Source organism: Podarcis cretensis (genome assembly GCF_951804945.1).
Source record: "Podarcis cretensis genome assembly, chromosome: 11".
Classification (NCBI taxonomy): domain Eukaryota; kingdom Metazoa; phylum Chordata; class Lepidosauria; order Squamata; family Lacertidae; genus Podarcis; species Podarcis cretensis.
Window position 1 is genome coordinate 58,772,935 of NC_137180.1, and position 25,167 is coordinate 58,798,101.

A 25,167-nucleotide genomic window follows, 5' to 3' on the forward strand; every position below is an offset into this window, starting at 1 on the left:
GGCTTTCTTAAAGTCAAGAAATTGAGTCCTAGTATGCTTGGCTGCTCCTTTCTGCTGTATAGTAAACTTCAGAAGAGCATGATCACTCGTGCCTAATGATCCTTCCACTTCTACCCCACTAACCAGGTCATCAACATTGGTTAGGACCAGATCTAAAATGGCTGTTCCTCTTGTTGCTTCTCCCACTTTCTGGACAATGAAGTTGTCTGCAAGGCCAGTGAGGAATCTGTTTGACCTTATGCTCTTGGCTGAGTTTGACATCCAACAAATATCCGGGTAATTGAAGTCCCCCATTACTACTATCTCCCTTCCTTTTGCATGCTTGGGCATCTGTTCCAGGAAGGCATCATCTATGTTCTCTGTTTGGCTTGGGGATCTATAGTAAACTCCCACAATGAGGTCCCTGTTATTCTTCTCTCCCTTAATTTTGACCCATATGCTCTCACTTTGGCTTTGAGGTTCTAAATCTTGGATCTCTTCACAGGTATACACATCCCTGACATATAACGCCACTCCTCCTCCTTTCTTGTCTGGTCTGTTTCTCTGAAATAGATTGTATCCCTCCATTATTACATTCCAATTGTGGGACTTATCCCACCAGGTTTCAGTTATGCCTATTATGTCATATTTAGTTTGCTGTACCAAGAGCTCAAGCTCATCTTGTTTATTTCCCATGCTTTGCGCATTAGTGTACAGACATTGAAGTCCATTAATCATTCCCCCGTGTCTCTTATTTAAGGATTTTTTCCTCCCACCACTAGGTCTGCGTGCTGTTTGCTCCATTTGGTCTATGACATTTGGATGATCATCTTCATCATTTGATAGACTCCTACCTTCAGGAGCACTGTCTCCCTCCCCCACATTAGTCAGTTTAAAGCCCTCCTGATGAGGTTTCTGAGATTTTTGGCAAAAACTTTCCTCCCAACCGTTGTGAGGTGCAGCCCATCGCTTGCCAGAAGTCCATCTTCAAGAAACTGCAGTCTGTGATCTAAGAATCCAAACCGTTCCTGTTTACACCATTTGCAAAGCCAGCTGTTCACTTCCACTATTTTTCCCTCTCTCCCTGGGCCACGTCGTTCAACTGGGAGGACGGATGAGATGACAATTTGTGCATTTAATTGCTTCAATTTCCTGCCCAGAGCCTCGTAGTCTCTTTTGATCTTCTGGAGGCTATCGCTTGCAGTGTCATTGGTTCCCACATGAACCAAGAGGAAGGGGTATTTGTCAGTGGGTTTTATGATTCCTTGCAGTCGTTCAGTTACATCTTGGATCTTAGCCCCGGGGAGACAGCACACTTCCCGAGACATCTTGTCAGGCCCACAGATCACTGCTTCTGTTCCCCTCAGTAGGGAATCCCCTATCACCACTACACGCCTCCTCTTAGGTCTGGTCGGGGTTCTTCCGTGAGCTGTCCATTCCAAGGTCGCCTGCACATTCCCTGAGGACTGACTTTGATGCTCGTCTTCATATACCTGATCAACTGTAATGAGGGAGAGATCCTCAAATGGAGTCTGCTCTTCATCTTCCATGCTAGGGTAGAGGACCTCAAAGTGACTGTGTATTTCTAAACAATCAGAGTGAACCCTGGGCCTCCTACTTCTTTGAGTCATGTTTCTCCATATATCTGGCTCCTGTGTTGGTGAACTAGCCTCCTTCTCAGGGGAGTCCCCTGTCTCCTCCTTGGTGGAGACGGTGTGCTCTGTTGCTTCCAAGAAGAGCTCCAGCTCTCTAATTCTTTGGAGCGTAGCTACACGTTCCTCCAGTTGCTGGACTTTGTCTTTTAAGAGGGCAATCAAGATGCAATTGCTGCAGGTAAAGCTGCCTGCAACCTTTGGCAAGATGGCAAACATTATGCAGGAACCGCAGGCGACTGCAGCTGTTCCCTCACCCTCCATCTTGAGAACGTGTTGTTGGGGGTGGCTACAGCGGTCCTCCATCATAAAAAGCTTGAAGACAGGACAAATAACTCACCCCCCAAAAAAACCTAGGTCTCCCCCAACAAACATTTGAGACTTGCTCCCCTAAATCTAAAAGATGGATCAAACTGTGCACGCCACTAGGCACGCGCCGCTGCCCTGCAAGCTCTGATAAGCTCCTCCCACAGCTGATCACCTGCCTCAACAGAAACCCTGCCCCTTCTGACCTTTGCACAGGGAGAGCAGCTAATCAGCCACAAAGAAACACACACACTAGAAAACCCTTTTTGCTCCTTCTTCAGCTGCTGCCCTGCAAGCTCTGATAAGCTCCTCCCACAGCTAATCACCTGCCTCAACAGAAACCCTGCCCCCTCTGACCTTTGCACAGGGAGAGCAGCTAATCAGCCACAAAGAAACACACACACTAAGATCTAAGATCCCTCGATCCTTTTCACATGTACTACTGACAAGCCAGGTCTCCCCCATCTTATATTTGTGCAGCTGACTATTCTTCCCTAAGTGCAGAACCTTATATATGTCCCTACTGAAATTCTTTTTGTTGTTTTTGGGGCCAGTTCTCCAATTTAAGTTCATCTTGAATCCTGATTGTGTCTTCTGCAGCATTAGCTACCCCTCCCTGTTTGGTGCCATCTGCAAATCTGATGAACATCTCCTCAATTCCTTTGCCCAAATCATTTATAAAGACGTTGAACAACACCGGGCCCAGGACAGAACCCTGCAGCACCCGCCTTGCCACTTTCCCCCCAGAATGTTGAGGAACCATTAATGAGAACTCTTTGGGTTCGGTCAGTCAGCCAGCTCTAAAGCTAGCTAAGGGTTACCTTACACAGCTCTCCTTTTGTTGTTTCTGTTTTGCTTGGCTATTCCTGCCTCCTTTGCTTCATTGAATGGAGTCTAATTGTTATAAGGACAAATCAATAAGCTGCAAGATGGGAGAATAGTGCTGCCATCAGCCATTGCTTTAATAACATTGAGTGATTATTTACTCCTCTCTGAGCTTTTCTGAGGTTTCTGGTTTGGAATACCCAATCTGCGTATTGATCAGGGCTTGCAACAAAGAGTTCTGATGATAATTTTTTATTTTTATTTTTAAAAAGAAATCTTCATTGGATGAAGAGATGGGGAGGGGGAGAGAAGGAGCAGGTTGTCAGCCCCTAGGGGCCATGTTGAAGGCTGGCCGTCTCTCATGGACATCCAATAAAGTCGAGAGATTCAGGACCAGATTTAAGGCTGGCAGTTCCCCCTCACAGCCAAAGGGGTGCAAAATCGAGAAGATCCATAGCAGAGAAGATCCATTGGGGGTGGGGGGGCAAATGTTAGCCTTGCTCAGGGTGCCGTGCTACCAAAAATTACCAAAGTCCATCCCCGGGGATAGATAAAAGTGCATAGTTCAGCTATGGCTCCCACTACCACAGGACACAGAGATAGCCACCAGCTTGAATGGCTACAAAAGAGGATTGGATAAATTCATGGAGAATAAGTCTATCAATGGCTACAGACCATAATGAGCATGCTTTGCCTCCATGGTGAGAAGCTGTAGAGTGTCTGAATGCCCATTGCTGGGAACCTCAGGAAGAGAGAGTGCATTGTGATTGAATCCTGCGTGAGGGGTTTCCCACACGCACCTGACTGACCACTGTGAGAAAAGGACTAGATGGTCCATTGGCCTGATCCTGCAAACTCTCCTTATGCTCATACATTCTTATAATTCTTAGCCCTTCTCCCTTTGCAGCTCAGCTGATGTCATGGTTCCACACTGCCATTTCCCCTTTGTGGTCTTTATAACAACAATAATAAGTTTGTGTACACAGCCAATAATTAACTGGGAAGAACGCAGCATTAATTATGGCAATAAATTGTTAATCTGTGGGGTATATGATCCTCCCCTTCTCCCCCACCTCCCTATTAGCTAACCTGTCAGGGTCTAATAATTGTTGCCGTGAACTGGGCTGGGCTGTGGTCCCCAAGGAAGGTGAATTCTCTTGTTCCATTAGCGAGAATGCATATAGATCATTTTCAGTACTAATCTAGGGCTAAAATCAATTACGTCTCTTGTATTTAAGAATTAAATTGACTCGTCATGGGAGAAGGATAAAGGGAAAAAATACATTCCTCCTATTATGTCTAATTACAATTGTAAAACATTTTCCTTCGAAATGTAATTGCTGCCTGTTGAGACCATATCTGCAGAGCTTAAAGTGTGCAGTTGGCTCATTTGATTGTCTTTCAAGTTTCTCCATGGGACTGTTCAAATCATTGGGAAATGATTTCTAGCGTTTTGTGACTTTTAAGGATCTTTGTATGATCATGTGTGCTAATTGGCTGGAGTAAATAAACAACATTGCTGCTACCACGCTCAAAATTGTGAGGAAGAATTCAGTCACCCCTTTTCACATTCAAGTTGTGTGCTTGGGCTGGGGTATGTGAGAGAAATAACTTGCCCTTTCTGAAACAAGACATGAACTGAAGCACAACTGCATTTCGAAATTCACACTTCTGCAGGTTTTGCAAGGAAATTAGGCAGCAAATGGTTGGACAAAGTGTGCATTTAAATACATAACAACAACAACAACAATTTATTATTTATACCCTGCCCATCTGGCTGGGTTTCCCCAGCCACTCTGGGTGGCTTCCAACAAAATATTAAAATACAGTGGTCTGTTAAACATTAAAAACTTCCCTAAACAAGGCTGCCTTCAGATGTCTTCTAAAAGTCTGGTAGTTGTCTTCTCTTTGACATCTGGTGGGAGGGCGGGTGCCACTACCGAAAAGGCCCTCTGTTTGGTTCCGTGTAACTTGGCTTCTCGCAGCGAGGGAACTGCCAGAAGGCCCTCGGCACTGGACCTCAGTGTCCAGGTAGAATGATGGGGGTGGAGACGCTCCTTCAGGTATACTGGACCGAGGTCGTTTAGGGCTTTAAAGGTCAGCACCAACACTTTGAATTGTGCTCGGAAACATACTGGGAGCCAATGTAGATCTTACATTAGTGGAAATAACTTGCAGAAAAGCATTATGTACATACATACATAAATGTGTATTTTAGGAGAAACTCACACTAAAATGCTGATGAATTTTCAAGAGGGCTTTCCATAGAAATGTGGAAAACTGAATTTAAGATTAGAAAAATGAGAATCTGAAAGAAACCAAAATACACACATTCACCTATCCCTAACCTGAGCATTGTAATACTATGATGGATTTTTCAGGCAGCATTTTTAAAACCAGTATTTCACAGAGAATAATCAGGCATTCTTGCCAAATTTCCCCCTCTGAATTTCTCACTGGATTTTAGCTTCCTGAATTACCTGTGCTCAGTTAGAGTGCCCCACTTAGGGGTGGAGGAGAATTTCATTTGTTCTGCATTTTAAAAGCTGAACCAACCTAATTTGCACCTTATGGATGAATGCATGGATTGCAACGTTTCACAACCTTTCAGGTTTCACAACCTCTCTGAATTTTGCAATCCACTTCTTGGCTGAGGGAAAATGTATCAAATGCATTAGAAACGGAATGTTTTGGGATAAAACACATTTATAAATGTGTACAGTGACATAACATGGGTTTAAGCATGGGTTTCGTGATACAATATGAATTTTCACATGGGTCTTTAAATATCTGTATCTGCCTGTATTGGGTTAATTCAGAAATCTGCTAGAACTGACATATAAATGCAAAATCACCATAATTTATAGACTGTTCTTGGAAGCACTACCATTTCTAAGAGACATGTTTTTGTTCTCTCACTGTGATTATTAAAGTTTCTAACTGGTAAGATGTTCCTTTCATTTGATCCTTCGTTTACTGCCACAAGGGAGGAAGCTGATCTCCCAAAGTCTGACAATACCAGTTGCTGGGAATCTCAGGAATTGAGAGGGTTTTTGTGCTCAGACTAGATGAGCCATTGGCCTGATCCAGCAGGCTCTTCTTACGTTCTAATGTCCAGGGAAGATGGGAGATATTTCTCAGTAATATCTGGAGTGGTGGGACACAGGTGGCGCTGTGGGTTAAACCACAGAGCCTAGGGCTTGCCAATCAGCAGGTCAGTGGTTCGAATCCCCGCGATGGGGTGAGCTCCCATTGCTCGGTCCCAGCTCCTGCCAACCTAGCAGTTCAAAAGCACATCAAAGTGCAAGTGGATAAATAGGTATTGCTCCGGCGGGAAGGTAAACGGCATTTCCATGTGCTGCTCTGGTTCGCCAGAAGCGGCTTAGTCATGCTGGCCACATGACCCGGAAGCTGTGCGATGGCTCCCTCGGCCAATAAAGCGAGATGAGTGCCGCAACCCCAGAGTTGGTCACGACTGGACCTAATGGTCCCTTTACCTTTTAATATCTGGAGTGCCACAGGTTCCCCATCCCTTCTCTCTGTTCATTGTGGAGTGTTCCTTTAAGTATAATCTGGCGGCAACTCCTTCAGGACAGGGGTCAGCAAATTTTTTCAGCAGAGGGCCAGTCCACTGTCCCTCAGACCGGACTATATTTAAAAAAAAAAAGAGAACAAATTCCTATACCCCACAAATAACCCAGAGATGCATTTAAAATAAAAGCACACATTCTACTCATGTAAAAACACGCTGATTCCTAGACCGTCTGCAGGCCAGATTTAGAAGGCAATTGGGCTGGATCCGGCCCCTGGGCCTTAGTTTGCCTTCCCATGCTTTAGGATGTCTAACCATTCATTTCTTCTGCCGCAGCAGAGTAGTGGACAGAGTGTTTGAATAACAGCTGACTTTCCCTGCCTTCTTAGAGCAGGTTTCTAGCAGATAACTCACTCTGGTTTTTGTAGCCTTTCCCCTTGCCTTTCCCACAGTAGCATAAAAAATCACCCAGATCTGTTGACAAAATTAATGAGCCCAAGAGATCTCTAGGAAGGACACTTCCCGGGGGTATACTCTGTGCAAACATAGGCCTGGCATCCATAAACATGTGCTGTTTAAAAGCAGAGCCAGACAAGAGATAAGAAAGGCGGGCAATTTGCTCTGATGTATGGAGGGATTGGGGAACCGGATTTGACTGTAGAATATCCGATTGACCTTGAACCTTGAGCACCTGTCAGCAGGGAATCTATTGGCTTGATTCTCTGGCAACCCTGGAGGCTTCTTCATTCCAGATGAGAGGTGTATGTGTTGAATGTCAAAGCAGGTTTGCCAACAAGAAGGAAGAGTCAGCAATAGTTGTGTTGAAAGGAAGCCTAGAGCTCTGACTGTGAGTGGTTCAACGTACCTTCATGTGGCCAGAATGATCTCCAGAATCGTGTTCCCCAACCTCCAGGTGTTTTGGACTACAACTCCCAGGATTCCTCATTAGTGCCCATGCTGGCTGGGGCTGATGGGAGTCGTAGTCCCAATAGCTGGAGGGTAACAGGGTAGCGAAGGCTGGTCCAAGGAATAAGACTTGGCAGTAGACACATTGCAAACATTTGCTGGATTATGGAGAAAGCTAGAGAGTTCCAGAAAAACATCTGCTTCTGCTTCATTGACTACGCAAAAGCCTTTGATTGTCTCAACAACAGCAAACTATGGCAAGTTCTTAAAGAAATGGGAGTGCCTGATCACCTTATCTGTCTCCTGGGAAATCTCTATGTGGGAGAAGAAGCTACAGTTAGAACTCGATATGGACACAACTCAATGACTAAACAACAACAGTAGACAGTAGTAGAACTATTATTTGTGGCAGGTGCTAAATTCTGGAATTCCCTCCCCACAGAGGTCCATCTGGTACCTTCACTGTACAGCTTTCAGCAAATGCTGAAGATGCATGTCTTTACTCTGCCCTTTGTCACCTGAGATGTGTGTTTTCAAGTCCTGTCCTATCCTGAGATCATAATCTGTTTTAACTGTTTTTAATCTTTAATTGTAACCTGCCCCAAGACTTGCTGCTGAATCATAGAATCAAAGAATCATAGAGTCAGAAGGGATCCTGAGGGTGATCTCGTCCAACCCTCTCCAATGGAAGAATCTTAACAAAAGCATCCATGACAGATAACCATCCACACTGCTTTAAAAGGGTGGCTAATAAATATAGTAGTAGTAGTAGTAACAACAACAACAACAACAACAACAACAACAACAACTATAATAATACAATTGATGTAAACGTAAAAGGTAAAGGGACCCCTGACCATTAGGTCCAGTCGTGGCAGACTCTGGGGTTGCGGCGCTCATCTCGCTTTATTGGCCGAGGGAGCCGGCGTACAGCTTCCAGGTCATGTGGTCAGCATGACTAAGCTGTTTCTGGCGAACCAGAGCTGTGCACAGAAACACCGTTTACCTTCCCGCCAGAACGGCACCTATTTATCTACTTGCACTTTAACGTACTTTCGAACTGCTAGGTTGGCAGGAGCTGGGACCGAGCAACGGGAGCTCACTCTGTCGCAGGGATTCGAACTGCCGACCTTCCGACTGACAAGCCCTAGGCTCTGTGGTTTAACCCACAGCGCCACCCGCGTCCCTACAATCGATGTACCTGAGCACAAAACGAGTTTGGCTGCACATTTATACAGTTATTCACATGTAGTGTTTAAGAAGTGTACAATCAGTGTACCAATGTTTGCAATTTATTTATTTTTTGCTTTTCTATCTCACCTTTTACTCCAAGGATCCCAAGGCGCCTTATGTAGTTTCTCTCCTCCTCATTTCATCATCACAACAAGGTTAGGCTGGGGGGCAGCAACCAGCCCAAGGTCACATATGTTGAGCTTTCTTTCTGAGTGGGGATTTAATCCCTGGTCTCTCAGGAACTAGTCTGACACTGTAACCACTATGCCATACTCCATAGCTCAGAAAGTGTGCCCCTTTTCTCACAAAGACTTGTACATGTGTAGAGACACAGCTGGGGCTGATGTTCAGGGTCAGACATGAAGAAGCCTGTGGAGAACTGAGGTAGCAGACGACGGGAGACGTGAAAAGTGCCAGAACATTAGTGCTCCCCTCCAGATAAACATCTTCAGAAACAAAACATGGGTATGCTCCCCCAAAACCTTGAATCTCATCCCTGGGGAAACCAGTCAGATCTCCCTTCTATCTATTAACAGCCTTTCAGAATCATATCTCTTGATCATTTATCCCCCCAAGCATGCAAAATATTCTGGACTATTCCCTTGCAATCAGCTCTCCCCTCTCCGCCCCACAAGCCTGGTTAGTTTTCCATTTCCAACCAATCCATCCACAGGATCTTAGGAGAGGATGTTGTAAATCACACTGCATAGCAAGGGGAGCTTTGCATAGAAATTGTATCCTGATGTGATGTCTCTTTTCAGGCCACCCAACGGTGGACAAATGGTCTTCCTTGAAACCAAGCAATCCAGATGTTCTTGGTCAGAGCATCAGCTTCTTCCACTCTTAAACTTTTCCCACCACATTCAAAGACGTTTCCTTGCATATTGCTGCCTCCCCAGATGTTCTAGGTGACTCCACCATCCCCAGGCTGGGGGTCTCATTTTGTTATTTCCTGCCCAGCGCTCTCAATTCTCTCCAGGTCACTCTGCATTATGTTTCTGGTTGTTCTTGCAGGTTTTTGCAAGGGAAACTCTTCCCAGCCCTTGACTTGGACGACTGCCCGCATTATATCTCCCAGAGGTAGCATATGCAGCTGCGTCTCTGTGAAAAGCTGAGGCTTGCTGGAGATTTCATTCCCTCCTCCCATGCATCACATTTGCAATCTGGGAGTTCTCCAGCCAAGTTTACAGAGAATTTGCAGCTTTGAATCTCGCAGTTTCATTACTGGAACTCAGGGTCCCAGCTGAACCTGTGCTAGCAAAGTCGCTTACATAACGCACAGGAAGCCCTGCAAGAAAAGAAAACCATGAGCAGAAAAATGCACTTAACTGAGCAAACTGAACAAGAGGAGGCGTTAACTTGAGGGCAATGGGAACAGAGATTTTCTTTCTTACCTATTTCTGGCCTTGTACATAGCATGGAGAGATTCAATGAAATATACAGGAGGGAAATCCCTCAGAACTACACAGCCAATCAGAGCATGTGCCACCTCAGTGAAAATCATAACACTCTGCCTGGTTGGTAAAAACAACACTTCTACTCACCCCTCTCTTGGATAGTTGACTTTAACACTAGGAGGATTAACCCTAAACTTACAAACTGAATGATCCCTGCTGTTGTCACTGACGGATGAAGGGGGTGGGGGTAGCGCCTCGCCTCCGGCCCCATCAGGGAGGGGGGTACTATCGCGGCCGCCCCCAGACACATGCAGAGCACCCCCCCCATGCTGGACTTCACACCCCCGTGGACGGCACACCATGCCTCCAGGATGCATGCCATGCCCCTGTGGGAGGTATGCCATGCCCCCGGGATGCACGCCACACTCCTAGGATGTGCGCCAGCCATGCCCCTGCCTGCTCTCTGCCCCCGGTGCCGGAGCATGCAGCTTCACCATTGGCTGTTGCACTTCTACAACCTGCCACTATTGCAAGGAAGTGTAAGACTGGAGGGGAAACCACATGGTGATGGTGTTGATGCAATGAGCAGAGATGCAGTAGTATAGTGTATGTAGGGGAGAGCATCTCTAGGACATTTTTTTAGCACCAGGATCCTTGATTTGAAAAGGGAATGAGGTAATAAGGAGGCTTTCAAGTATATTTGTGAAAGATCAGCCTAGAGCAGCAGTGGGACGTCTCAGGCTTGGGGTCCAAATTTGGTCCTCCATGTCTGTATCTAGCACTTGTGACTCGCCTTGCTATGTAGAATGCGTTTAACATTTTCCCTTTAGAGAAAAGGTGAGGAAAAGGGTAGAAGTTTGTAAGGTTATGCATGACTCAGAGACAGTGGCAAGTGATAAGTTTTTCTCCCTTCCTCATTACACTAGATAAAAGAAAGTACTATACTTAAACCACAAGACCCCGGATTGTCAGCAGATTCTGCGCACAGATCTGTAGGCACAGACCACCCCCCATCTAGTTTGTTAAGAAAATTCCCAAGCCCGGATCCATGGGTGATTTTGGGTCATTTCTCTAAAGTAGTCTATTTTAAAGTTTTTATGTATTTATATGCGGTTCGAATCCCTGCGGCGGGGTGCGCTCCTGCTGCTCGGTCCCAGCGCCTGCCAACCTAGCAGTTCGAAAGCACCTCCGGGTGCAAGTAGATAAATAGGGACCGCTTACCAGCGGGAAGGTAAACGGCGTTTCCGTGTGCGGCTCTGGCTCTGGCCAGAGCAGCGATGTCACGCTGGCCACGTGACCCGGAAGTGTCTCTGGACAGCGCTGGCCCCTGGCCTCTTAAGTGAGATGGGCGCACAACCCCAGAGTCTGTCAAGACTGGCCCGTACGGGCAGGGGTACCTTTACCTTTACCTTTTATGCCTATCACACTTTTAAACTTAAAATCCATTGTTGTACATTGTTTCAAATGTTTGTTTTGCTACTGGGATTGTGGTTCCATTTGCGTTTCTCAAGCTGGTCTCTGACCGTAATAAATTTCATGTACTATACTTAAGTTGTACCCACAGGAGGCAGGAGTGGCCAGCAGCTTAGATGGCTTTGAAAGAGGATTCGACAAATTCATGGAGGAGATGACTACCACCCATGATGGCTCTTCTCTGCCTCTACAGTTGGAGGCATGCAATGCTTCTGAATGCCAGATGCTGGAAACTGAAGCAGGGGAGAGGGCTCTGGTGCTCAAATTTGGCTTACAGGTTTCCAGCAGGCATCAGGTTGGTCAATGTGTGAGAAAGATGCTGGACTAGATGGGCCATCAGCCTGATCCTGCAGGCTCTTCTTATCCCACGGACTGTCTCACCAGAGTGGTGCATGCTCTAGTTACCTCCCATTTGGACTACTGCAATGCGCTCTACATGGGGCTACCTTTGAAGGTGACCCGGAAACTACAACTAATCCAGAATGCGGCAGCTAAACTGGTGACTGGGAGTGGCCGCTGAGACCACATAACACCGGTCTTCAATGAACTACACTGGCTCCCAGTACGTTTCCGAGCACAATTCAAAGTGTTGGTGCTGACCTTTAAAGCCCTAAACGGCCTTGGTCTAGTATACCTGAAGGAGCGTCTCCACCCCCATCGTTCTACCCGGACACTGAGGTCCAGTGCTGAGGGCCTTCTAGCAGTCCCCTCACTGCGAGAAGCCAAGTTACAGTGAACCAGGCAGAGGGCTTTCTTGGTAGTGGCACCCGCCTTGTGGAACGCCCTCCCACCAGATATCAAAGAGAAGAACAACTACCAGACTTTTAGAAGACATCTGAAGACAGCCCTGTTTAGGGAAGCTTTTAATATTTGATGAGTTACTGTATTTTAGTAATTTGTTGGAAGCCGCCCAGAGTGGCTGGGGAAGCCCAGCCAGATGGGCAGGGTATAAATATATTATTATTATTATTATTATTATTATTATTATTATTATTATTATTACTACTATTACTATTACTATTACTATTACTATTACTATTACTATTACTATTACTATTACTATTACTATTATTATCTTCTTAGCAGAAGGAAAGGCTAATGGTCTCTCTACCTGTCTGAAGGTCAGTGAATGGGAAGGAGTTAAGTATGCGCTCATATTGACTTAATGTTGGGCTTTTTGGCAGCACTACACACTCTCAACAACCAGACGAATAATTATTTCTTCTTCTTCTTCTTATTCTTCTTCTTCTTCTTCTTCTTCTTCTTCTTCTTCTTCTTCTTCTTCTTCTTCCTCTTCTTCTTCTTCTTCTTCTTCTTCCTCCTACTCCTCCTCCTCCTCCTCCTCCTCCTCCTCTTCTTCTTCTTCTTCTTCTTCTTCTTCTTCTTCTTTGACAACAATGAGTCACCACAATATATAGCACATTTCACAAGGAGAGCAGAGTTCCCATTTTGCGAAATGAAGTCGACTGCCACATGATAACTGAAAGAAGACTTGGCCTTTTCAACCTCCCGCCCTCTCTAGCAAGCACACACAAATCTGAGAAAAACCCAACAGTCAGCTCAGCAAATCAAGGCAGGATCTGCTATTATGGAACACAAAAAAGTCAATTTGAATGTCAGCTGCTGGAGCAGGGGATGGAAGCTTCAAAGGGCCCCAGTTTGTGAAAATGAGGGTGCTGCATTGTGTAATTCTTGCAAACTCTGCATGCTTAAGGAGTCAGAAGAATGCCAAAATTTAAGCACATTACAAACAGGCGATTCCATTGTGTGGGGGCCCCAGGAGTTCTGCGCTATTCTGCCGGTATGGCATAGATCAAGAAAAACGCTGCCCCAGACTGTGAAGATTGCCACCGTCCCCAAATAAATGTCAAGGCTTTCCCTCCTGCTATTTTCCCTTCCTCCTGCCCTCCTTCTCGCAAGAGAGGTGGGCATACTTCCTAACGCAAGTTATTAACCAGCATTTAACAGCCTGTGCCGAGGTGAAGCAAAAAAAAACTGTTTAGTTCAAGAAATGTCCATTCAAAACTGTGTACATGTTTTGTTCTAAGCTTAGTCAAAACCTACTTATCTCACTCTATTTCCCCTCCCCCTCTGGGTCTCAGAAGTGTCATTTTCAACTATCTATTTATTCATCTCTATTGGGGGCACATTTGTCACAAACATACTTGCACTGCAGACTTCATGTCTCCATTGCCATCACAATCCCTGGCCTCAGCTGCCCACATTGGAATTTTCCATCCTATTGGCTGTGGGAAGTCATCATGTCATCACCATGGCGCTCCTCCTGTGATGACTTCATGAACACTTGCAAACAAAATCACATGGGTTGCCACAACCAATCCGAGTTTGGGCACGTGAGGCTGGGAGGAAGAAGAAAGGAAATGGTGTTGCAAATGGGCAGCATCTTGAGGACCATCTATGAATGCATGTATTGAAGTCATGGTTTGTTGAACTTGAAATAGCAGCTCTTTGGAGTTAATTTCCTGCCTCTGCCCCTTTTGTGGATTTTTATGAATGTCTAGTGCTTTATTATAATGTGCTGTGTCCAGTTCTGGGCACCACATTTTAAGATGGATATTGACAAGCTGAAAGGTGTGCAGAGGAGGGTGACCAAGATGATGGAGGGTTTAGAAACCAAGCCTGATGAGGGAGTTGGGTCTGTTTAACATGGAAAAGAGGAGACTGAGAGGCGATATGATAGCCATCTTCAGATATCTCAAGGACTGTTACATGGAAGATGGAGCAACCTTGTTTTCTGCTGCTTCACAGGTAAGAACCAAAACAATGGATTCAAATGACAAGAAAGGGCCGTCTGATTCAGAGCAAGGTAGCTCCACAAGTTTCTTTCTTTTTTTTTATTAAAGATTTTCTTGATTTACAAAAGTGTGTGCAATGTCTCTCTTGTATACAGTGGTACCTTGGGTTACATATGCTTCAGGTTACATACGCTTCAGGTTACAGACTCCACTAACCCAGAAATAGTGCTTCAGGTTAAGAACTTTGCTTCAGGATGAGAACAGAAATTGTGCTCCGGTGGTGCGGCGGCAGCAGGAGGCCCCATTAGCTGAAGTGGTGCTTCAGGTTAAGGATAGTTTCAGGTTAAGAACGGACCTCCGGAATGAATTAAGTACTTAACCTGAGGTACCACTGTATATATATTTTCCATGTAACATTTTTACAAGTCAGTTTCATTTGTTGAGACATTGGGAAGATAAGGGGGAAAGAGGTGGGGGGGAGAGATGAGTGGAAGTGGGGTTGGGTGGCGATGTTTCTATTTTACTTACTATATGTAGGGTTTGGTGTCAGCGTTGCTTGTGCAGGTTCTTTGCTGTTCACTTGTGTTCCTTTGGTGGTGAGAGAGGTTGGGGTGGGCCTAGGGTGTGGTTGTACATTTGTGATTGGCTGTGTTGAACTTTGTTTTCAAAATCCAACTATTCTGGACAACAACCATATGAGAAATAAGCAAAATAACCAAACAAGTATTAGAAGCCACCCCAGAACTGGCCTTACTAAACATCTTCCAAGGCAATAATGCTCACTTACACCACAAAGAATTCATAACCCACCTACTTTCAGCAGCCAGAAGAATCATAGCCAGACACTGGAGAGACCAGCCAGGAGGAAGCATGGACCAATGGTACCAAATAGTATGGGAAACAGCCCTACTAGAAAAATTAACCAATAAACTGAAACTGACACGGGGACAAATAGAAGAAGACACCTTCACCCCGGTATGGCTCCCCTTTATCACATACACAGCCCAACAAGACAATGACAAAAATCTACCAACGGCATACAAATCAATATGGCTAACCTGATCCAAAACACCCACCCACCCCACTCACACATGAAAACAAAGCTCCACAAGTTTCTGTAAATCATGTGCCACAGCTCCCAAGTAGACAAAATCTCTCAGAGTTGTGGTCTATGAATGAGGCTGCAAAAAAGAGAGGGGGGCATTTCAGGCCAACCCTAGAAGCTATGCAGGAGCGCCACGAACAAGCTTCTCATTCAGGGTTGGGCACAGAAACAAAGCAAGAGATATTACACAATGACAGTATAGCTGAAGTGCTCCTGTGAAGACTAAAGGGTATGCCCATCTTTCATTAACACATCAATTTACATAACTATGTCAGGCAATCTAGTGCTCTCTGCATTAGGGAATTTGCATAATGTACCTGCATGTATCTTAAGGAAGGTGTGCAAATGCAATTCCTTTCATACTGATAGAGGTCTTTGTATTAACCTTATCATACACAGCGATGTGGAAAAGTTAATGTTGGTGTGATGAGAAATGTTGCTCAGCATATTAGACAGAGGGCAAATTACTGCCTGGTTCTGATTGCTGTTTAGTATTTCTTAATGCCAGATGAGTGTTCATGGGAGGGAGTTTTAATGTAGCAGTGGGGACACCTAGTGTAAGGACATTTTATAATGTGCTTTTTTTGCCCATGGCCTTCAGCCCCCCAACCCCCCTCCCCAACAACCCACCTATGGTTCAGACTACAAATAACATTTAAATAAGCAAATACAAGACCTATGTAGTTGTTTACGGAATTTTCACGAGGTTTGATTTTTCCCGGTGAAAACGGCCATTTTCAGAGCACGAAAATATTTATACAGAATCCAAATTTCCTATCCTTCTTTACAGCCATTGCTCCCTGAATCTGCTAGAGAGGAAGGAGGAGCTCATTCCTGCTAAGAGCATAAAAACATTAGAAAACCCTGCTGGATCAGGCCTATCCAATCCTGTGGGAAAGACATGAGTGTGATGGCCTGGGACTCAGGCTCGGACTTGGAGCCGGAGGAGTCTCAGTCTGCACCGGATCCTCTGCCTCAGGCAGCATCTGAACCGAGTCTGGGGCCTGATTCTGAAGAGCCCCTGTCTGCACATGTTCCCCTGCAACATGCACCAGCTGGTCCGAGTCAGGGGCCTGAGCCTGCCCTGGCTCCAGATGCAGGGATGACCTTGTCGCCTTCAGCTGGGCCATCACTTACAGCTGCTCTACTACCAGTTGGGTCAGGAGAGGCTTAGGCGGCCCCTGGGTCTAGCAACTCACCGACGTCTTCCAAGCTGCAGACACTCAGGTCTGAGAGAAGGAGAGACCTGAGTACTTGCAGGAGGAGTGCTCGCCTTCGGGTGAAACAGGGAGGTGAGTCGCCGGGGGATCAGGACTGGCCGTTACCCCGACAAAGATAAAAGGCTGTCAGACCCTGCCCCAGGTTGTGGGAGCAACATTGCTGTTTGCTGGAACCTGTCTGAGACCCTGTGCCTGACCTAGCCTGGTTTCCTGCCTTGTGTCCTGCCTTGGCCCTGTTGGACTGACTCCTCGCGGAATCCTTGGATTCGGGACCGGACCTCGACCTCGTTGCTTGGGCTAACCCCCGGGCCCAGCACAATGAGTACCCAAATGTGATTCCCAGAAAATGTTATTCAGGAACATTACTATCTCTGATAGTGGAGGAAGAACATAGCGATCATGACTAGTAGCTGCTTTCTTCTTCTTCTTCTTCTTCTTCTTCTTCTTCTTCTTCTTCTTCTTCTTCTTCTTCTTCTTCTTCTTATTGACATTTATTTACCACCCTTAATCCTAGGATCACAGGGTGGTTTACAATATAAAAACACAAAAATACAAACAAACAAACAAAACAAGATTCCCCTAAGTTTAAAAGGCTGGAGGTTGTTTAACTAGCCAAAGGCCTGGGAGAAGGGGCAAGTTTTTACCTGACACCTAAATATATGTAGCAAAGGTAGCAGGTGGGCCTCTCTGGGGAGAGTATTCCACAAGTGGAGAGCACTGCAGAAAAAGCCTGCTGCCCTGCTCCACCCTCTAGACCTCTCGTGGAGGGGGCACACAAAGAAGGTCCTCAGAGGATGATCACAGGATCTGGGTCAGTTCATAATCCTCTTTGAAAACCATTCATGTCAGTGGTCACCACGTTAAGAACACAAAGCTTCATTTCTTCTTCCTCAGTTTCTGTGCACCTCAGGAATTTTTTTAGCATTTCAGTGGCTGTGCTGTTTTGAGAATACCGAGCTTCTTAGGCTTGCCGATCAGAAGCTTGGTGGTTTGAATCTGCACAACAGTGTGAGCTCCCGTTGCTCTGTCCCAGCTCCTGTCAACCTAGCAGTTCGAAAGCACGCCAGTGCAAGTAGATAAATAGGTACCACTGTGACAGGAGGGTAAACGGTGTTTCCGTGCGCTTTGGTTTCCATCATGGTGTTCCAGAAGTGGTTTAGTCCTGCTGGCCACATGACCCGGAAAGCTGTCTGTGGACAAACGCCGGCTCCCTTGGCCTGAAAGCGAGATGAGCGTGGCAACCCCATAGTTGCCTTTGACTGGACTTAACCATCCAGGGGCCCTTTACCTTTACCTTTACCTTTACCTTTGTGAGGTGGCCCAAGGGCATTGCACTTTTCCTTGCAGGAAACATTTCTCAGTGCTCTGCAGCCTCTCTGCTGCCTGGACTTCCTGATTCGAGAAAGCCCCCTGAGTCGCAATATCTTCCTCAAGGCTTTGACTGAAGTGTGGCCATCCAGGAAGGCTGCAGAATGCAAACCACTGACAAGATGCTTTGTGGAACAAAAGACACACACCTATTGGACACCTCAAGGGTAACACAAGCACAACACAGACCCCACACACCACCCACGAGAATTTCACCAGAATTTTCTCACCCCTTTGATCATTTTCAAATTCAATTTCTTTTCTCATTAGTTGATGGAGAATGTTTTTAAAAATGCAAGATTAATTTTCAGCACAGCACTAGTTGAAGAGCAGGGAGGCACATCATCAGAATGCATATTTCAACTGAACGCAAAGGACAGCATCCATATGGATGTATATCTGAATTATGCCCTAATGTATTCAATTTGAATTGCAAAAGTATGCTTGCAAGATATTTCGAGACCTTGATAGCTCTGATTATTTTTTTAAAATAGAGCCTTCTTTCCAAAACACAGTCTGCCAGGCTTGGTAGAATCTGGAGTTTATTGCCTTTCCATACTCCGAAATGCTGGCTACTTTCACTGGTCAGGCACTGCTGTGTCTGAAAACTGCTGTCCAATTCTGAACCTTGCTCTAGGAACAATAAAGCATTTTCAGCCTTATTCACCTGATCATTATGGTGAATATTGGTGAGATATTGGTGAGGACAAGTGTATATCTTGTATCAATCCAACAACTTGGGGTGGATACAGTAGATGACACAGGATGTTCACGGCCTTTTGCTGTACTTGATGAGTCCCCTTTCGATACACGATACACGATACACGATACACGATGTATAGATTAACTGAATTATTATACTCAATTACATAAATAGCTGGAATGTACACATCATTTCATGCATATGTGGACATGTAAATTTTAAAAGTAAGGAGATAATCAGGCTCAGAGTTTCCACCTGTGTTGAACAAGTTGTCGTTTCCTTGTAAAGAAAAACAGTTTGTATCTTCCTGTGAAAGTCCAGTCACCTGTTTATTTTAATTGCTTACAATTCATATCCTTTGCTTCTCTCAAAAAGGCAAGAGCGATGAACATAGCGTTGCTCCAAGTAACCCGCTCAACAGCCCTGGAAACATGGGTGTAGCCAGGATTTATGCTGGGTGGGGGGCAGAACACCCACCTGTCATCATCCTCTGTCTGGCTCTGTCTAGCAGATTCGGAATGAAATGTCTCAACAACAGTTGTTTAAAACTGCTATCTTTCGACCCCATGTGCTCAAAAAAAATCTGTCAAAATCTTCCTACAATTTCTACTTTTTGTTGTTGTTGTTTAGTCATTTAGTCGTGTCTGACTCTTCGTGACCCCAGGGACCAGAGCACGCCAGGCCCTCCTGTCTTCCACTGCCTCCCACAGTTTGGTCAAACTCATGCTGGTAGCTTCAAGAACACTGTCCAACCATCTCGTCCTCTGCCGTACCCTTCTCCTTGTGCCCTCAATCTTTCGCAATATCAGGGTCTTTTCCAGGGAGTCTTCTCTTCTCATGAGGTGGCCAAAGTATTGGAGCCTCAGCTTCACGGTCTGTCCTTCCAGTGAGCACTCAGGGCTGATTTCCTTCAGAATGGAGAGGTTTGATCTCCTTGCAGTCCATGGGACTCTCAAGAGTCTCCTCCAGCACCATAATTCAAAAGCATCAATTCTTTGGCAATCAGCCTTCTTTGTGGTCCAGCTCTCACTTCCATACATCACTGCTGGGAAAACCATGGCTTTAACTATACGGACCTTTGTTGGCAGGGTGATGTCTCTGCTTTTTAAGATACTGTCTAGGTTTGTCATTTAGTTAAGCATTTTATTTATTTACTTGATTTAGGAGTGGCAGCTGCCCCCCTGGCTACATCCATGCCTGTAAGGTAAAGTGTGTTGAGAAGTAGCAACTGATCTATGGTTACCAGTGGGCTTCATTGACTAAGGAATATTTTAAACCAAAACAAGCCCTCCAGATGTCATTGGATTCCATTTCCCATCAGTCCCAGCCAGGATTGCCCATCATGATGGAAGTTGGAGTCCAGCAACATCCGGAAGGTCAAATGTTCCCCATCCCTTTTCTAAACCCAAGCCTGTCCAAATCCAACACTCTATCCTGTATTCCCTGCTGACTGTAAATAGTGAATCCAGATGTTTATCCCAGATGTCCAGAGTCTACAAAACATGATGCAGAACACATGTTGCAAACTTAAGTAACCAAAGACACACAGATTTTAAACTCCCTCCTCCATTCATGAACTTGCACCAAAAGTGGCTGAAATCCCATCTCTCTCTCTCTCTCTCTCTCTCTCTCTCTCTCTCTCCTAAATTCCAATGTCCTACTTTTCTCCAAGCACTAATTTAAAATGCTCTCTACTGTTGCAGAGGGTCTAGTTAACTGCTAAGGAGTGATTTTTTACTGACCTGAAACTGTAATGTATTTGCATTCATTAGAATGGGGCCCTAAATCTACAGCAGATATAAAATGGAGGATTAAAAAAAATAATAAACGGTGGGTTTGAAGGGCAGCAGAAAAGCAAGCAAGGAGACCACAGCTGTGCCTGTAGGATCCTGCATGTAAGAATGAAAGGTGAAGCATGCTCCACAATTGCTTTGTTTAGTCGTTTAGTCGTGTCCGACTCTTCGTGATCCCATGGACCAGAGAACGCCTGGCACTCCTGTCTTCCACTGCCTCCCGCAGTTTGGTCAAACTCATGCTGGTAGCTTCGAGAACACTGTCCAACTATCTCGTCCTCTGTCATCCCCTTCTCCTTGTGCCCTCAATCTTTCCCATCATCAGGGTCTTTTCAAGGGAGTCTTCTCTTCTCATGAGGTGGCCAAAATACTGGAGCCTCAGCTTCAGGATCTGTCCTTCCAGTGAGCACTCAGGGCTGATTTCCTTCCGAATGGATAGGTTTGATCTTCTTGCAGTTCATGGGACTCTCAAGAGTCTCCTCCAGCACCAGAATTCAAAAGCATCCATTCTTCGGCGATCAGCCTTCTTTATGGTCCAGCTCTCACTTCCATACATCACTACTGGGAAAACCACAAGTTGCTAGGTTAAGCTGAAAATGCCTTCCAATTGCAAGATGGATGCAGGTTGGAATCATAGAATTGTTGGAAGAGTTGAAAGGGACCCTGTGGATCGTCCAGTCCAACCGACTACAATGTAGGAATCCCAGATAAAGAAACCCTGACAGATGGTCAGCCAACATCTCTTTAAAAACCTCCAATGAAGGAGAGTCCACTACCTGCCAGGGTAGACCATTCTATAGCTGAACAGCTCATATCATCAGAAAGCTCTTCCTAATATTTAGTCGAAAACTCCTTTCTTGTCATTTGAATCCATCGTTTCAGATCCTACCCTTTGAAGCAGCCGAAAACATCATTTATATCATTTATAGTTATACGAATTAGTTATACTCATTTTGCTGTTTCTTATATTGTGGTTGTTTGTTTGACTTCTTCATTATTTGTTTGTTTGAGTGTATGTTTGTTTCTTTGTTCGTTTGTCTGTATTTATTTTCAATAAAGATATACTTTTAAAAAAAGATTCTAGCATTTGCTAAGCACAAAACCTACAGAAATACAGAGAAACTGTGACTTGGCTTCTGACATGTCTCAATATGTATATATTCTTTGTGTTGTTATCACTTCTGCATGCATTTATTCCATGCTGCATCAGTAATTCCTAAGCCTGTAAACTACTATGAGACCTCACACACAGATGAACACGCATAATACACTGAAACCATATACTTTATGTGTATTTTGTATGCATTGTGAGTAGCAGCAAGTCTACAAATATAAATGGCTTTTGATGCCAAAATTTTAAGAAATAAATTTAAAAAATGAAGCAGCTGAAAACAAGCTTGCTCCATCTTCCATGTGACAACCCTTCAGATAGTCTTCTTTTCTCCCCGAACTGTTCCTCAAAAGACTTGGTTTCCAGACCCTTTATCATCCTGTTCTGCACATGTTCTAGTTTGCCATTTGGCAAAATGCCCCCCTCCTGACCTCAAACATAATAGAGTTTAATGCCCCAATTAAATATTAGGACTGGTCCCCAAATTGACTGATCTGTGTGAGGTTGGGTCTGAGATATTCCAGGTCAGAATGTGGATAGTCCCAAGTGCTGGCTGGGATCCCTGATTGGATCGGTGAGGGATTGGGGCGATACTCACAGCCCAAGTTTGTCACAAATCAGATTCAGCTATGTGTTGATGTCACTAAGGGCCACGAGAGTGAGGGCAATGCTTCCTGTCTTGCTCACATGGGTTAGCTAGGCCAATCAAGTGTCTACTCTTTCTCAGCAACCCCTCAGCAAATTGCACCCCAGCGACTGCTGAATTTTCATCTTTCATTTTTGTGAAATTGCCCTCCACTTTTTCCTCAGTTCGGCACTAAATTCCTCCTGACAGTCTCTATCACCCAACGCCGCATATGTACACAGCCCTGTTTGGCATGCTTGGCATATGTTCAGCAATTTAGTCTTCAAAGTTCTCCCATCCTCACAAACAGAGAGCAATTAGCGCTGCCAAGAATCTACAAAAATAACCTTTTTATTTCCTGGAGACGTTCATCGTTTTTAAATGGCATCATCCTCTCTGAGAGACACTAAAGCCTTGAATATAAACAATATCCCCAAAATGAAGGGAGATGAGAGGGAGGGGTGGGGGGGTGGGGGGTGGAAATCATAGCTCGAAAACTGCTATCAATTCCATTCAGAGTGGCAGAATGACTCTAATAGCAGAGCCGCTTATGAGTCATAAATTACCCTTTTATAAATGTGGTGCTTAGCGTTGGCTTTCAATGGACAACATATGGCAGCCACGTTTCTAAATAGCATGAACTGATAAATAGGCCAGTTGAAGTGTCTCAGTTTGTTAAAATGCTAACGTGTTTAACTACCGCATGCGCTGCCCTCCATGTTTGCATCGCAAGTGCCGCCTCGCTGCCACAAGAGCTGACGTTTCCCTTGAATTTATGAACCGGGGGCGTTCAGTCCATTTCTCATTGTGATTTATGAGAAAGCGCCATTGGTGGACTGGATCATCCATCAGTGGACAGTTCATTGTTTGGTGCCTTCCAGTTGCGTGCTTTGGTTGTGGCCTGGAATTCCCTGATACCATTGAAAGGGAGAGGGACCCAGCCATTGGCCCTCAGGAAGTCAGAAATGCAGACCAGGAAATGGGGGTTGCATCTTTCTAATATAACAGTGTGATGTCAGACCTGCCCTGAGACTTGAGCTGGAAAATGGGACCTTAAAAAGTGACTTTGCCTTTCTCTCTTAAAAAACAACAACAAATTATCTATCAACTCTCCTAAATAATGCAACGTTACATCACGGGTGGTGCTGCGGGTTAAACCACAGAGCCTAGGTGCTTTTATTGCTATGAATAGCTGTATACAAATGGGTTTTTTATTATTAATAAATAAAATGAATAAGACAACCAAGGGGGATGCTTATATTGCAAGTTTGGTGGGACCATGACTCTGCACAACATTTACTGAGGTCAGTACAGGATTTACGTATGAGCTAAACAAACTATAGCTTAGGGCCCCACTCTCTTTGGGGACCCCAAAAAGATTTAAAGGGGGAAAAACTGGATGTACATTTTCAAAATATAAGATAAAAAACAAATAAAATAAAACCTACATACAGCAACAGTGTTTTGTGTTGCGTAGGCTCCTATGGTGTAAGTAATGGGCCCTGCCTGCTAGCCTGCTCCCTAAAATATCACTGGTTTCCTCATTTCTATATATAGGGTGCCTACATAAAATATGCATTTTATTATAAAATACGTATTTTGTTATGTGCAAATGGCTTTAGATACCTATTAGGTCCATAAATTACCATATAGCATATATTCAACACAAAAAAACAGCAACAATTTGTTGTTGACAAAGGACAGCTGGACATACAAAGGGCCCCATTACCTTCAGTAAGGTTCTACATGTTTCAAATGGGCCTACATGCATGCACAAGCAAGGAGCACATATAGTCACACAACATAGCTTGTGAATGTGTGAGTCATGCTGCGTGAAGTAGTCAGGGGGAGGGGTGCAGGGAGAGAAAAGTGGAAGGCTGATCAAGAGATCAAGAGCAGTGTATGCTTCTCACCAGCTTTTGGGGTGTGTGATCTGCTCCAGGGATACACATGTGCTGCCTTGCATTAATGAACAAACACCTGCTACTCATATTTATGATCAAAACAGCCCCAAATATTGAAACAGTTGTCTTTCTCCCCTGGAATCTTCCGATGTTTTTTGATCCACATAAAAAGCAGTATGTTGATTTAAACACCATACAGCGTGATTTGAGAGCTGTTGCATTTCAGCAGTTGTATTAATGGGCACTCCCATTACACCTTTCCAGGTTCTATGCAGGTTGCAGATGCACGTATGAATCACTTTACTGATTTTTTACCAAGGGCCAAGCCTTGTGCTTTAAATTGATAATAATAATAATAATAATAATAATAATAATAATAATAATAATAATAATCGGTAAAGGTAAATGAGTCTGGGGTTGCGTGCTCATCTCGCTCTATAAGCCAAGGGAGCTGGTGTTTGTCCACAGACAGCTGTGGCCAGCATGACTAAGCCGCTTCTGGCGAACCAGAGCAGCGCATGGAAACACCGTTCACCTTCCTGCCAGAGTGGTACCTATTTATCTACTTGCACTTGATGAACTTTCAAACTGCTAGGTGGGCAGGAGCTGGGACTGAGCAACGGGAGCTCACCCCGTCGCGGGGATTTGAACTGCTGACCTTCCGATCGGCAAGCCCTAGGCTCTATGGTTTAGACCACAGTGCTACCAGATAATGATAATAATAATAATAATAATAATAATAATAATAATAATAATAATAATGTTTCTGTCTGTGTGTGTGTGTGTGTGTGTGTGTGTGTGTGCATGTACCAGCTGAGCCACAGCCCTTCTCTTCATGGTTCATGTGCTTTCCTTTTGTTTTTGTCGATTTATTCCAACCGAAACTGGAATGGCAGCAATTTGGCGCCATTCCACAAGCAATCACAAAGTTCCGTGAGAGAATGGTTGGTTGTATAGAGCTCCTTGGAGGTGCTCAGGCTGCCTCTGACCGGTGTTGCAAAATTTCCCCATGCATATTTTCCCATATATATAAATACAAATGGAAGGCTGTCGTCACACAACCCCCATTGGAGGATTTGTAGTGCAGCACCACAATCCTGGATTTGCATGAAGTCAGGGTGGGGGTGGGGAGCAAAAGAGATGGCAGTTTGCACCACAGCAGTGGCTGATAGGGGGGAAGTTTGTGTAAGGTAAGGATGGAGGGAACTGAGAGGGAAATCGTGGTTTGAAACAACAGCAGAAGTTTGAATAAAGCATGGATGGAGGCAGCCTGAGAGAG